This window comes from Oryctolagus cuniculus, chromosome 8 (genome assembly GCF_051225735.1).
Source record: "Oryctolagus cuniculus isolate XC-2025 breed Fujian yellow rabbit chromosome 8, ASM5122573v1, whole genome shotgun sequence".
NCBI lineage: Eukaryota > Metazoa > Chordata > Mammalia > Lagomorpha > Leporidae > Oryctolagus > Oryctolagus cuniculus.
Genome location: NC_142874.1, coordinates 63,257,442 through 63,270,868, shown reverse-complemented (window position 1 = coordinate 63,270,868; position 13,427 = coordinate 63,257,442). Strand labels below are relative to the sequence as shown.

Sequence of the window (13,427 nt, the reverse complement as noted above, 5' to 3'; positions counted from 1 at the left end):
GTAGATAAAACAAGTGTCAATCCCAGAAAATTCTATTTTAAAAGCATTTTTTCTTCTCAGCTCTTTTTTTCTGTATGAATAAACACACACACACACACAGCCTTCCTACATATACACAAACTAAAGGAAACTCAGAAGTATTATTATTATCAGTTATAATTAGTTTCTGGGTTTCTGTTTAACTGTATGTTACATAAATCAATACCCAAAATTAACCTCAATTGGAAAATATTTTAAAAATTTTATTTTAAAGATTTTATTTATTTATTTCAGAGGTAGAATTGTAGCCATACAGAAGGAGAGACAAAGAGAAAGGTCTTTCATCCATTGGTCCACTCCCCAAATTGCCATAATGACCAAAGCTAGGCTGATCTGAAGTCAAGAGCCAGAAGCTTCTTCTGGATCTCCCACCTGAGTGCCAGGGGCCAACCACTTGGGTCATCTTCTACTGCTTTCCCAGGCCATGGCAGAGAGCTGGATCTGAAGAGGAGCAGCAGGCTGCCGGCGCCGCGGCTCACTAGGCTAATCCTCCGCCTAGCGGCGCCGGCACACCGGGTTCTAGTCCCGGTCGGGGCGCCGGATTCTGTCCCGGTTGCCCCTCTTCCAGGCCAGCCCTCTGCTGTGGCCAGGGAGTGCAGTGGAGGATGGCCCAGGTGCTTGGGCCCTGCACCCCATGGGAGACCAGGAAAAGCACCTGGCTCCTGGCTCCTGCCATCGGATCAGCGCGGTGCGCCGGCCGCAGCGCGCCGGCCGCGGCGGCCATTGGAGGGTGAACCAATGGCAAAGGAAGACCTTTCTCTCTGTCTCTCTCTCTCACTGTCCACTCTGCCTGTCAAAAAAAAAAAAAAAAAAAAAAGAGGAGCAGCAGGGACTAGATCTGGCACCCATATGGGATACAGGCACCACAGGCAGAGGCTTAGCCCACTACGCCACAGCGCCAGCCACTTAAGATTGTTTTACATACATCTCTATGTACTTGTGTATGTTTAATATTTAGTTTGAAGTATAAAATATATTTTTGTATTTTAATTTTAAAATTAGAATGTTACACATTGTAGAATAGACTGGCCTGTGATATCATTAAAATCTGATAATCTTACAAACATTACCTTGTATTCTAGAAAGACAATAATATGTTAAGGAAAAAGGAAAGGAAACTCAGCACTAACGTTCCACAGTGCAAGAAATCAAAAATTTTCACCTCATAGATTTATTTTTACTAATTACATTCACCTTTCTTTCTGTGCAAAAGTATTACTTTTAATCCTTTATAAGGGGTCATATGAAGTAAACATCAATATTATCAGACCACCAAATGATAATATAATTTATCCTTAGCCTAAACAGAAGCTTTTTAGTTCTGAGTTGCCAATTGGCATAAATGTTGGTTATTTGGAAACAAACAATCATTAAAAAAATGTCAGTACTAAAATAAAGCTAAAAAAGAAATGAATATCTCTAAATAATTGAACCATTGATATAATCACTGCCAATAAAGCACTATTTTGTGAAAGCAGTGAATTACTTAGCACTTACATTTATTTAACTGCTGTATGACATATGCTATAGTAAGGTCCCATCAAGTACTTAATTAGGCATGTTCATGTATTTGCTGTGTAAATGTGTACAGACCTATACATCTAAAATAATTATCAGGGAAATAGGAAAATGGTTGAAAAAGAAAATAACTCAAAATATTTAAATTTATATTTGGATTTCTATAAAACATGACCATCTAATGACTTTGTATCCTTGAGGGAAATAATTTTTCAGTTTGATACTAATTTTATTTAAAAATGGGAATAATTATGAAAAATAATGTTGATGAATGATAATCTGATATTCTGATAATCTCCTAATTGCTTTAAACAATTATTAATTCAATCATCACAAGAAACCTATGACATAGATGCCATCAATTGAGTCCATCCAGTCTCCTGGAGCAATATCAAGAATATCAAGAAAGAAGACCTTATCAGCTCAAAAGATGAGTCAATACTCACACAATTTTATTTCATTTTAATTTTTTATAATACACAGGAATTGGGCAGCCAAAGGTAGGAATACTGAACTTTTGATGATAATAAAACCATCAGTGCAAATAAATGATCACTGGACTGAAGAAGCAAAACATACTTGACTAACTTAACACAGACAGAAAATTACATAATGTGAGGCTGAAGTTATATTTCAGTCCCGTATTTATACATTCAGAGAAAATGAGTAGCAATCCCTTGAACTCAAAGCCTCAAGATGGTAGTGTTTTAGCTATTTTAGAGTCCCAACGAGGTTGGAATTAAGTATATATGTGAAAGTATTTTTGAGTACGTTATTGCAAAAGTGTGACTCATGTTTGTGCTTTTAAGTTCAAAATCAGACAAATAATTTTATTACGTTTTCCTTTTTATAAAGCTTGCCTTCTCATCACCCATGTGCTTTAGTTTTACTATAGAAGGTTTTGAAAATTTTGCATTTGCTTATATTATCATTAAATTATGGAGGAATCCCTATATGTGTCTCATACAAATATTCAGTTTTTATTTGTGATTTATTTTATTTATTTGAAAGACAGTGTTACACAGAGAGAGAGAGGAAGAGAGAGAGAGAGAGAGAAAGAGAGAGAGAGAGATCTTCCATTTGTTGGTTCACTCTCCAAATGTCTGCAATGACTTGGTCTGGGCCAGCCCGAACCCAGGTTCCAAGAGCTTCTTCCAGGTCTCCCACATGGATGTAGAGGCCTAAAGACCTGGTCCATATTTTGCTGTTTTATCAAGTGTATTTGTAGGGAGCTGGATCAGAAGTGGAGCAGCTGGGTCTTGAAAAAGTGGCCTTATGGGATGCCAGCATTGCAAGTATTGACTTAAACCATTATGCCACAAGGTTGACTCCACAAATATTCATTTTTAATAGTTGTGCATAATGTAAGTTAAATAAAATTACTGAACTATGTACTTAGAAAACAAAACTGTATTCAAAATGAAAAAGTTCATTTGACAAAGTAGGCAAAATTAATGCAAGGTCTTATGAAAATCATGCACTGCATTGTCAAGCAAATTTTCTGCTATGAAAAACGTTTATACCTGAACAAAAACAACTACTTTTTGAAGGTTTGTGGGGCAATCAATGTGGTAAGAGTCTGAGGCCCATGATCTTGCAGGGAAACTCAGGAAAGTGGGTCCTGCAATTGATGCTGTATTTTCTCTTATGGCATCTGTCAGCTATATATCAGTTCTACAGATAAAGATCAATTTCCAGCCAGCACCGCGGCTCAATAAGCTAATCCTCCACCTAGCTTGCTGGCACACCGTGTTCTAATCCTGGTCGGGGCACTGGATTCTGTCCCGGTTGCCCCTCTTCCAGGCCAGCTCTCTGCTATGGCCTGGGAGTGCAGTGGAGGATGGCCCAAGTGCTTGGGCCCTGCACCCCATGGGAGACCAGGAGAAGCACCTGGCTCCTGCCTTCAGATCAGCGTGGTGTGCCGGCCACCGCGTGCCAGCCGTGGCGGCCATTGGAGGGTGAACCAACGGCAAAGGAAGACCTTTCTCTCTTTCTCTTTCTTTCTCTCACTGTCCGCTCTGCCTGTTAAAAAAAAAAAATCAATTTCCTAGTAAGATATAATGATCACATACTAATAAAATTATAATTCACTATAAACATAAGACAGTGAAATGATTTACGATCTAACAATAGACTCTTAAAATTTTGACAGTATTAACAGAATTAAAGAAATGAAAAATCAAAACCCGGGTTAGGATAGCTAGGTTAGTTTTCTCAATAACTGACAAAATACACTAAAAAAAATTGTAAACCTACAAGTCTTTGAAGCAGCTCATTAATAAATTTGACTTGAGCTCAACAAATTTAGAGGATACATCCTTTGTAATTCATATGGTGAAACACCAAAATTTAGCACATAATGAGGCATAGAACAAGTAAAATAATGAACAACTTTTATTTTATGATCTAACTATCATGAGATTAATTTTAAATCGACATTAAAGATAATAACTACCAAGTTCCATAGAAATTAATAAATAAATTCCTAAATAATAATCATTGAGGTGAAAAATTATAATAAAATTAGAAAATATTTATATAAATTTCAAATAAATTTAAGATGCCAGAAATGGCAATTATGATTGAATGAAAGATATGTTCTTACTGCATATTCCAGAAAATATGATCAGAACCTCAATGATCTAGGCATTCCTCTCATTTAAAATAATAATAGAAGCATAAAATAGAAAATAATAGTAATATAAATTTACTTACGTAACAATATCTAAAAATAATAAGATATGAAAAAATCAAAATATTCTATTATAGAAATGCTGAAAAGGATACTATCAGAGATGAGACCAATGGGAAAATAATTATAAATAAATATTATAAACACCTCTGTAGGAATATAGATGAAAATACAGATGAAGTAGGAAAATGTTCTAGGTAAAACCACTACTACAAACTGATGTGGTAGATTTAAAAATGTGAATTATTCTTATTAATATTTAATCCTCTCATAAGTGATAATTATATGTGCAGATGGTTACCCATCTGCAAACTAAATTAAATATTGAATAAACCTAATGAAATATTTAAGGAAAAAATAAAACTCCAGATATTCACAATTTCAGGGAAAATAGAAAACATTTCTAAATTTGGTTTGAGGGCTAACAACTCTGATAACAAAATTTGGAAAAAATTCAAATATAATTAATTACTGGTAGATCTCTTTCTTAAACATAAGCATACAAATTATAAATTAAATATTATTAAGTAAAATTGAAATGTTTATTATAAAGAAAATATATCAATATATCTTGGATACATTAGATTTGTTTCAGCAAAGTATTGTTACATTAAAATGCAATGTAATTAAATTAACAGAATGAAGTAACAACATATATAAGTATATTAACAGACGCAGAATAATCATTGAATAAAAATCCCTTTCTAATTATGATACAAAGCTTTGATATTTAAATGAGGTTTTTAAAATATGGGCACTGGTTCCAGACCTGGCTGCTCCACTTCTGACCCAGCTCTCTGCTATGACCTGGGAAAGCAGTGGAAGATGGCCCAAGTCCCTGGGCCCCTGCACCCACGTGGGAGACCCGGAAGAAGCACCTGGCTCCTGGATTCAGATGGGCCCAGCTCTGGCCATTGCGGACAACTGAGGAAGGAACCATCGAATGGAAGACCTCTCTCTTTCTCTCTGCCTCTCCTCTCTCAGTGTAACTCTTTCAAATAAGGTCTCTGACAGGAAACTCTGTGCTCTAGACATGGGTCCCTGGGCTTCTTGCCTCTGAGGAACAGCAACAGGCACAAAGGGGAGGTGAAGGGCTTCCCCAGGGACGTCTCCTCCAAGCGGGGCCACAAGGCTGGAGTCACTCACATGGTGCGGGAAGCTGGTAGGCCAGGATCCAACGTGAACAAGAAGCAAGGTGTGGAGGCCGTGACCAATGTGGAGACAGCGCTCACCTGATCTAGACACACGTGAACGGGGGCACCATGGCCGAGAGACCAGACTGCGCCAGGGGACGGCTGGAGCAGCAGGTCCCAGTGAACCAAGTGCTTGGTCAGGATGAGATGATCCGTGTCATCGGCGTCACCGAGGGGAAAGGGTACAAGAGGGGCCATCAGCCACAGGGCACACCGAGAAGCCCACCGAGGGCAGAGCAAGGTAGCCTGTGTTGGGACTTGGCTCCCTCTGCCTGTGGCCTTTTCTGGGGCAGGGGCACCAGATCAAGAATGGCGCACTGATAAGAACAATGCCTCGTCTGCCTAGGGCCTGTCAGACAGGAGCATCAGCCCTCTGGGAGGCTTTGTCTATTCCTGTGAAGTGCCCCCTGGCTTTGTCAGGCTGAAAAGCTGCGTGAGGGGGACCGGGGAGCCAGTGCTCTCCTTCCGGAAGTCCCTGGTGGCACAGACCAACTGCGGGGCCTGGATAAGGTTGACCTTAAATTCCTTTACACCATCTCCATGTTTGGCCACTGCCTCATTCAGGCTGTGTAGGAGAAGGCGACCTTCATGGGATCACTTAGAAAAGACTGGATCCCAAAGGAAGAAGGAGCCTACCATAGGGAACAGGTTGTGCTGCCAGTGGTATCGCAATAGAAGTGACTCCATCGGGGGCAAAAAAGAACATGAATAACTATAAACCAGCAACATTTTAGAAAAAAGAAATAATTTAAAGAGATAAAAAAGACACAAAAGAATAAGAAGGGAGGGAGAGGGAGAAGGAGATATCATTATATTCGTAAAATTGGATCTAGGAACTGCAGGAAATCTGTTCTCTTTATATTAATTTAAAAGACTAGAAAAATAGTAATTTGAGAAAGTCATATACATGTTCATTAATAGATCGTTGAATGAAAAAAAAAAAAACAACCTAGAGGTATTTATAAACAGAATAATGCACAAAACAAAAATATACTCCAATACTACCAAGATGTCTCAAAATTATTATGCTGATCAAAATCCTAAATTTATACTTGATTTCATATTTCAAAGTTCAAAGACAAGACAATTGAAAGATGTTGTTAAGAATAAGAATAATGATAGTCTTTGGCATAGAGAGGCAATATACCATTTGAAGCACACAAAAAGTCAAGCTGTAAGAGAGAAATATACCATTTCTCTTTAAGTTTTAGTTATTTATTTGAAAGTAAGAGTTACACACAGAGAGAAGAAAGGCTGAGAGAGAGAGAGAGAGAGAGAGAGAGAGAGAGATCTTCCATCCAATGGTTCACTCCCCAGTTGGCTTCAATGGCCGGAGCTGTGCCAATCTGAAGCCAGGAGCCAGGAGCATCTTCCTGGTCTCCCACGTAGGTGCAGGGGACCAAGCACATGGGAAATCTTCTATTGCTTTCCCAGGCCATAGCAGAGAGCTGGATCAGAAGTGGAGCAGCTGGATTTCGAGCCAGTGCCCATATGGGATGCTGGCACTTCAGGCCAGGGTGTTAACCCACTGCGCCACAGCACCGACCCCCAAATATGCCATTTCTTTCATATGAATATTTATTTGATAATTTGTCATGCTACCAACTTATGATTCATTCAACTTATCTACATATGTTTTATTTCAGTAAAACATTTTATTTTTTATTTTTATTTCAGAAATAAACATTTTAAATTGTCAGTTGTTAAAACAATATCAATAAAACAACCTGTTTATAATAAAATCTTAAAGCATAGGATCTGATGTTGTAGCATTGTGAGTGAAGCTCCCACCTGCAATGCCAGCATCCCATATGGGTCCTGTTTCGAGTACCGGTTGATCCACTTCCTATCAAGCTGGGAAAAACAGTGGAAGATGCCCTCAGTGCTTGGGCCCCTGCACTCTAGTAGGAGATTCAGAGGAAGGTCCTGGCTCTTGACTCAGGTCTGACATAACCCTGGCCATAGCAGCCATTTAGGGGAATGAACCACCATATAAAAGATACCGTTCTTTCTCTCTGTTTCCCCTTTTCTTTATGTTACACTGCCTTTCAAATAAACAAACAAATAAATCCTTTACAAAATCTTAGAGAACAAACTTGAGTTCTTCAATGAGAAAAAAGAAGTTAGTGAAATATACCAGGAGAAGATAGTGTAAAAGTCTTCAGAGAGTAGTGATTAGAGTTTCATATTTAAGACACAAGGCCAGGAGAGATGGAAGAGAGGTATGATAGGCCTATATGTTTGTATAAGAAAGAAATAAAACAAATTTACTTTATTGTCTACAATAAGTTCTGGTTAGTATTGAGGGATTAAGAAGAAATGACAGCACGTGATATTCAAAGTAGTACAAGAAAGAAGAGTACAAGTTAGATAAGCCAAGAATGTACTGATTATCATATTTGAAAGAGAAGAGAAAGCAGCAATAAGTTTGTGGTGTTACATGTCATTGTTGGGCGGCTATAGTTCACAAAAACTTATTATGTGTTTTATGAGCAAGTATATGAGGGGAACTTCCTAGCCTCCAGTTGTAACGTGATATCAAGGAATGGGAATTATTGATTACCCTGATTTGGTCAATGCATATTGTATACATATATTGAAATGTTGCACTGAGGCCTGTAAGTAAGTACAATTACTGTTAACAGAAGTTTTAAAAAGTTTAGATTTCTTTTTTTAAGATTTATTTACTTTATTTGTTGTTTTATTTTTTAACTTTTATCTAATGAATATAAATTTCCAAAGTAAAGCTTATGGATTACAATGGCTTCCCTCCCATAACGTCCTTCCCACCCGCAACCCTCCCCTTTCCCTCTCCCTCTCCCCTTCCAGTCACATCAAGATTCATTTTCAATTCTCTTTATATACAGAAGATCAGTTTAGCATACATTAAGTAAAGATTTCAACAGTTTGCACCCACACAGAAACACAAAGTGAAAAATACTGTTTGAGTACTAGTTATAGCATTAAATCTCAATGTACAACACACTAAGGACAAAGATCCTACATGAGGAGTAAGTGCACAGTGACTCCTGTTGTTGACTTAACAAATTGACACTCTTGTTTATGGCATCAGTAATCACCCTAGGCTCTTGTCATAAGCTGCCAAGGCTATGGAAGCCCCCTGAGTTCACTGACTCTGATCATATTTAGACAAGGCCATGGTCAAAGTGGAAGTTCTCTCCTCCCTTCAGAGAAAGGTACCTCCTTCTTTGATGACCTGTTCTTTCCACTGGGATCTCACTCGCGGAGAACTTTCATAAGTTGTTTTGTTTTTTGTTTTTTTTTTTTTTTTTTTTTTTTTTTTTTTTTTTTTTTTTTCCCCAGAGTGCCTTGGCTTTCCATGCCTGAAATACTCTCATGGGCTTTTCAGCCAAATCTGCATGCCTTAAGGGCTGATTCTGAGGCCAGAGTGCTGTTTAGGACATCTGCCTTTCTATGGGTCTGCTGTGTATCTCACTTCCCATGTTGGATCGTTCTCTCCCTTTTTTATTCTATCAGCTAGTATTTGCAGACACTATTCTTGTTTCTGTGATCCCTTTGGTTCTTAGTCCTATCATCATGATCATTTGTGAACAGAAATTGATCACTGAGACTAGTGAGATGGCATTGGTACATGCCACCTCGATGGGATTGAATTGGAATCCCCTGGTATGTTTCTAACTCTACCGTTTGAGGTAAGTCGGCTTGAGCATGTCCCGAATTGAACATCTCTTCCCTCTCTTATTCCCACTCTTATATTTAACAGCAATCACTTTTCAGTTAAGTTTCAGCACTTAAGAAGATTTGTGTATTGATTACAGTATTCAACCAAAAGTATTAAGTAGAACAAACAAAAAATACTAAGAGGGATAACATATTAAGTTGTTCATCACCAGTCAGGGCGAGGGCTGATCAAGTCACCATTTCTCATAGTGTTCATTTCACTTTAACAGGTTTCCTTTTTGGTGCTAAGTTAGTTGTCACCTATCAGAGAGAACATGTGGTATTTGTCCCTTTGAGATTGGCTTATTTCACTCAGCATAATGATTTCCAAATTCCTAACAGGGATCACTTTTCAGTTAAATTTAAACACCTAAGAATAATTGTGTGTTAATTACAGAGTTCAACCAATGGTACTAGAACAAAAAATAATACTAAAATGGATAAAGTATTACATTGTACATCAACAGTCAGGACAAGAGCTGATCAAGTCACTGTTTCTCACAGTGTCCATTTCACTTCAACAAGTTTCCCCTTTGGTGCTCAGTTAGTTGTCGCTGATCAGGGAGAACATATGATATTTGTCCCTTTGGGACTGGCTTAATTCACTCAGCATGATGTTTTCCAAATTCCTCCATCTTGTTGCAAATGACCGGGTTTCGTTGTTTTTGACTGCTGTATAGTATTTTATAGAGTACATGTCCCATAATTTCTTTATCCAGCCTACTGTTGATGGGCATTTAGGTTGGTTCCAGGTCTTAGCTATTGTGAATTGAGCTGCAATAAACATTAATGTGCAGACAGTTTGTTTGTTGGCAATTTCATTTCCTTTGGGTAAATTCCAAGGAGTGGGATGGTTGGGTTGAATGGTAGGGTTATATTCAGGTTTCTGAGGAATCTCCAGACTGACTTCCATAGTGGCTCAACCAATTTGCATTGCCACCAACAGAGGGTTAGTGTCCCTTTTTCCCCACATCCTCTCCAGCATCTATTGTTGGTAGATTTCTGAATGTGAGCCATTCTAACCGCGGTGAGGTGAAACCTCATTGTGCTTTTGATTTGCATTTCCCTGATTGCTAGTGATCTTGAACATTTTTTCATGTGTCTGTTGGCCATTTGGACTTCCTCTTTTGAAAAATGTCTATTGAGGCCCTTGGCCCATCTCTTAAGTGGGTTGTTTGTTTTGATGTTGTGGAGTTTCTTGATTTCTTTGTAGATTCTGGTTATCAACCCTTTATCTGTTACATAGTTTGCAAATATGTTTCCAATTCTGTCGGTTGCCTCTTCACTTTCCTGACTGTTTCTTTTGCAGTACAGAAACTTCTCAATTTGATGCAATCCCAATAGTTAATTTTGGCTTTGACTGCCTGTGCTTCTGGGGTATTTTCCAAGAAGTCATTGCCGGTACCTATATCTTGCAGGGTTTTTCCAATGCTCTCTAATAATTTGATGGTGTCGGGTCGTAGCTTTATGTCTTTAATCCATGTTGAGTGGATTTTTGTGTAAGGTGAAAGGTAGGGGTCTTGCTTCATGATTCTGCATGTGCAAATCCAATTTTCCCAGCACCATTTATTGAATAGACTGTCCTTAGTCCAGGGATTGGTTTTGGATCCTTGATCAAATATGAGTTGGCTGTAGATGTTTGGATTGATTTCTGGTGATTCTATTCTGTTCCATTGGTCTGTCCATCTTTTTCTGTACCAGTACCATGCTATTATGATTTGAAAGTCAGAGTTACAAAGAGAGAGAAGGAAAGAGAGAGAGAGAGAGAGAGAGAGAGAGAGAGAGGTCTTGCATCCACTGGTTCATTTCCCAATTGGCACAATGGCCACAGCTGTTCTGATCCGAAGCCAGGAACCAGGATCTTTTTCTGGCTCTCCCACCTGGGTACATGGACCCAAGGACTTGGGCCATCTTCCACTGCTATATTCCCAGGCTATAACAGAGAGCTGGATCTGAAGAGGTGCAGCCAGGTCTCGAACCGGTGCCCACATGGGATGCCAGTGCTTCAGGTTGTAGCTTTACCCACTATGGCACTGTAACGGCCCCAAAAGATTAGATTTCTTAAAAAAATACCTGTGAAACATACTTGAAAACCATAGTAATTAAAACAGCATGATACTGGCATAAAACCTGATACATAGATCAATGGAACAGAATAGAGAACCCAGAAATTAATCCACATGCATACAGCACACTAATTTTTGACAAAAGTTCTCAGAGCATAATGTGGAATAAGGATAGTCTCCTCAACAAATCGTGCTGGCAATGTTGGATGTATGTATGTAGAAGAATGAAATAAGATTTCCACCTCTCACCATTTATAAAAATCAATTCAAGGTTGACCAAAGATTTAAATTTAAGAACTGAGACTATGAATTCTTTGGCAGAAAATACAGAGGAAACACTCCAAGACATTCGTGTAAAGGAAAACTTTTTGGATAAAACCCCAGAAGCACAGACAACAAAAGCAAAATAAATAAATGGTGCAACATCAAACTCAAAAGCTTTTGCACAGCAAAATAAAAGTCAGTAGAATAAAGAGGCATCCAACAAAAATGGGAAAAAAAATTTGCAAATCTGACAAAGGATGAATATGCTGACTATATCAACAACTTAAAAAACACACCATCCACGAAAAGAAGCAATCCATTTGAGAAATGGGCAAATGACTTCAATAGACAGTTCTCAAAAGAAGAAATACAAAAGGCCCCAAATAGATGAAAAAAATGCTGAAGATCACTAGCCATCAGGGAAATCCAAATCAAAACTACAATGAGATAATACTTCACTCCTGTTACAATGGCTGAAGTCTAGTACACAGAGAATCACAAATGCTTGCAACAGTTGGACGAAGGGGAACACTTATGTATTGTTGATGGGAATATAAATCAGTGCAGCCATTGTGGAAAACAGTGTGGGGATTATTAAAAAAAATACAAATAGAGTTGCCATATGATTCAGCAATCCCATGACTGGGTATCTACCCAAAATACTTAAACACAATGTATCAAAAGGATACTTACAGCACCATGTTCATGGAGCACTGTTTACAGTAGCCAAAATTTGAAATCGACCAAGATGCTAATCATCAGATGAATGGATAAAGAAAATGCAGTATATGTACACAATGGAATATTATTCAGCTATAAAAAGAATGAAATCCTACCATTTTCAGCAAAATGGACATAATTGGAGGACATAATATTGAGTGAAGTAAGCCACATTCAGAAGTATAAATACCACATGTTCTCCCTTATATATGGGAGCTAAAATTTAACAAACAAGCAAAAATGAAGAAATAAAAAGTAAGAAATGTATCAGCATTGCTGCAAATATAGTTTTTTTATTTTTATTTTTTTATTTCTTTAATTTAATTTTATTTATTTATTTTTTATTTGACAGATAAAGTTAGACAGTGAAAGAGAGAGACAGAGAGAAAGGTCTTCCTTCTGCTGGATTACCCCCCAAATGGCCGCAATGGCAGGAGGTACACTGATCTGAAGCCATGAGCCAGGTGTTTTCTCCTGGTCTTCCATGCGGGTGCAGGGCCCAAGCACTTGGGCCATCCTCCACTGCCCTCCCGGTCCACAGCAGAGAGCTGGACTGGAAGAGGAGCAACTGGGACCGGAATCCGGTGCCCACATGGGATGCTGGCGATGCAGGCGGAGGATTAACAAAGTGAGCACTGCGCTGGCCCCGCAAATATAGTTTGTAAAACTTTGTTCTATACATTTGTGAAACCAATGGTTAAGAATGTTAATCTACTATAGTTTTAATGATATGTGCTTACTTTAAAATTTACTGTGTATAGGAAATAGACATTTTCCATTGAATTTTTTATGGTTATTGCCTAAATTCTCAATAAACTGGGGTCTTTCTGCTTTTTACTTGTTAAACTTCTTATTCAGCAAAATATTAAGCCTCCATGGCAGTTATGTAGAGAAAATAATTTATCTTTTAAATATCAGAGACATCATAATGTGTTGTAAAGTCTCACAGTTTTTTAACTTCAGAAATGCAATTTGAATTTATTATCTCTGCTGAAGTATTCCACTTAATTACATTAAATACATTGAAACATTTTTCTTTCACTTACTTTGACATCTTTGATCTGCCAAGCTAATAACTGAAAACAGTTTAATACCAGTAAAAGTTTTATATTAAAATAGCTTTAGGTTTCCTTTTAATTATGCACTTTTACATTGCTCTCATTGCTAATAAAGAATCTTCTTTTTTATACAGTTGTGTTTTGACATATAAAGTGGCAGTTTAAACATTCCCTA

At 38.0% G+C, this 13,427-nt stretch overlaps 1 pseudogene; it reads left to right on the top strand.

Annotated features, from left to right (window-relative positions):
- Window positions 1–6,117, top strand: part of LOC127483133 (large ribosomal subunit protein uL3 pseudogene) — a 123,981-nt pseudogene extending 117,864 nt beyond the window's left edge.
- Window positions 6,118–13,427: the final 7,310 nt, after the last annotated feature.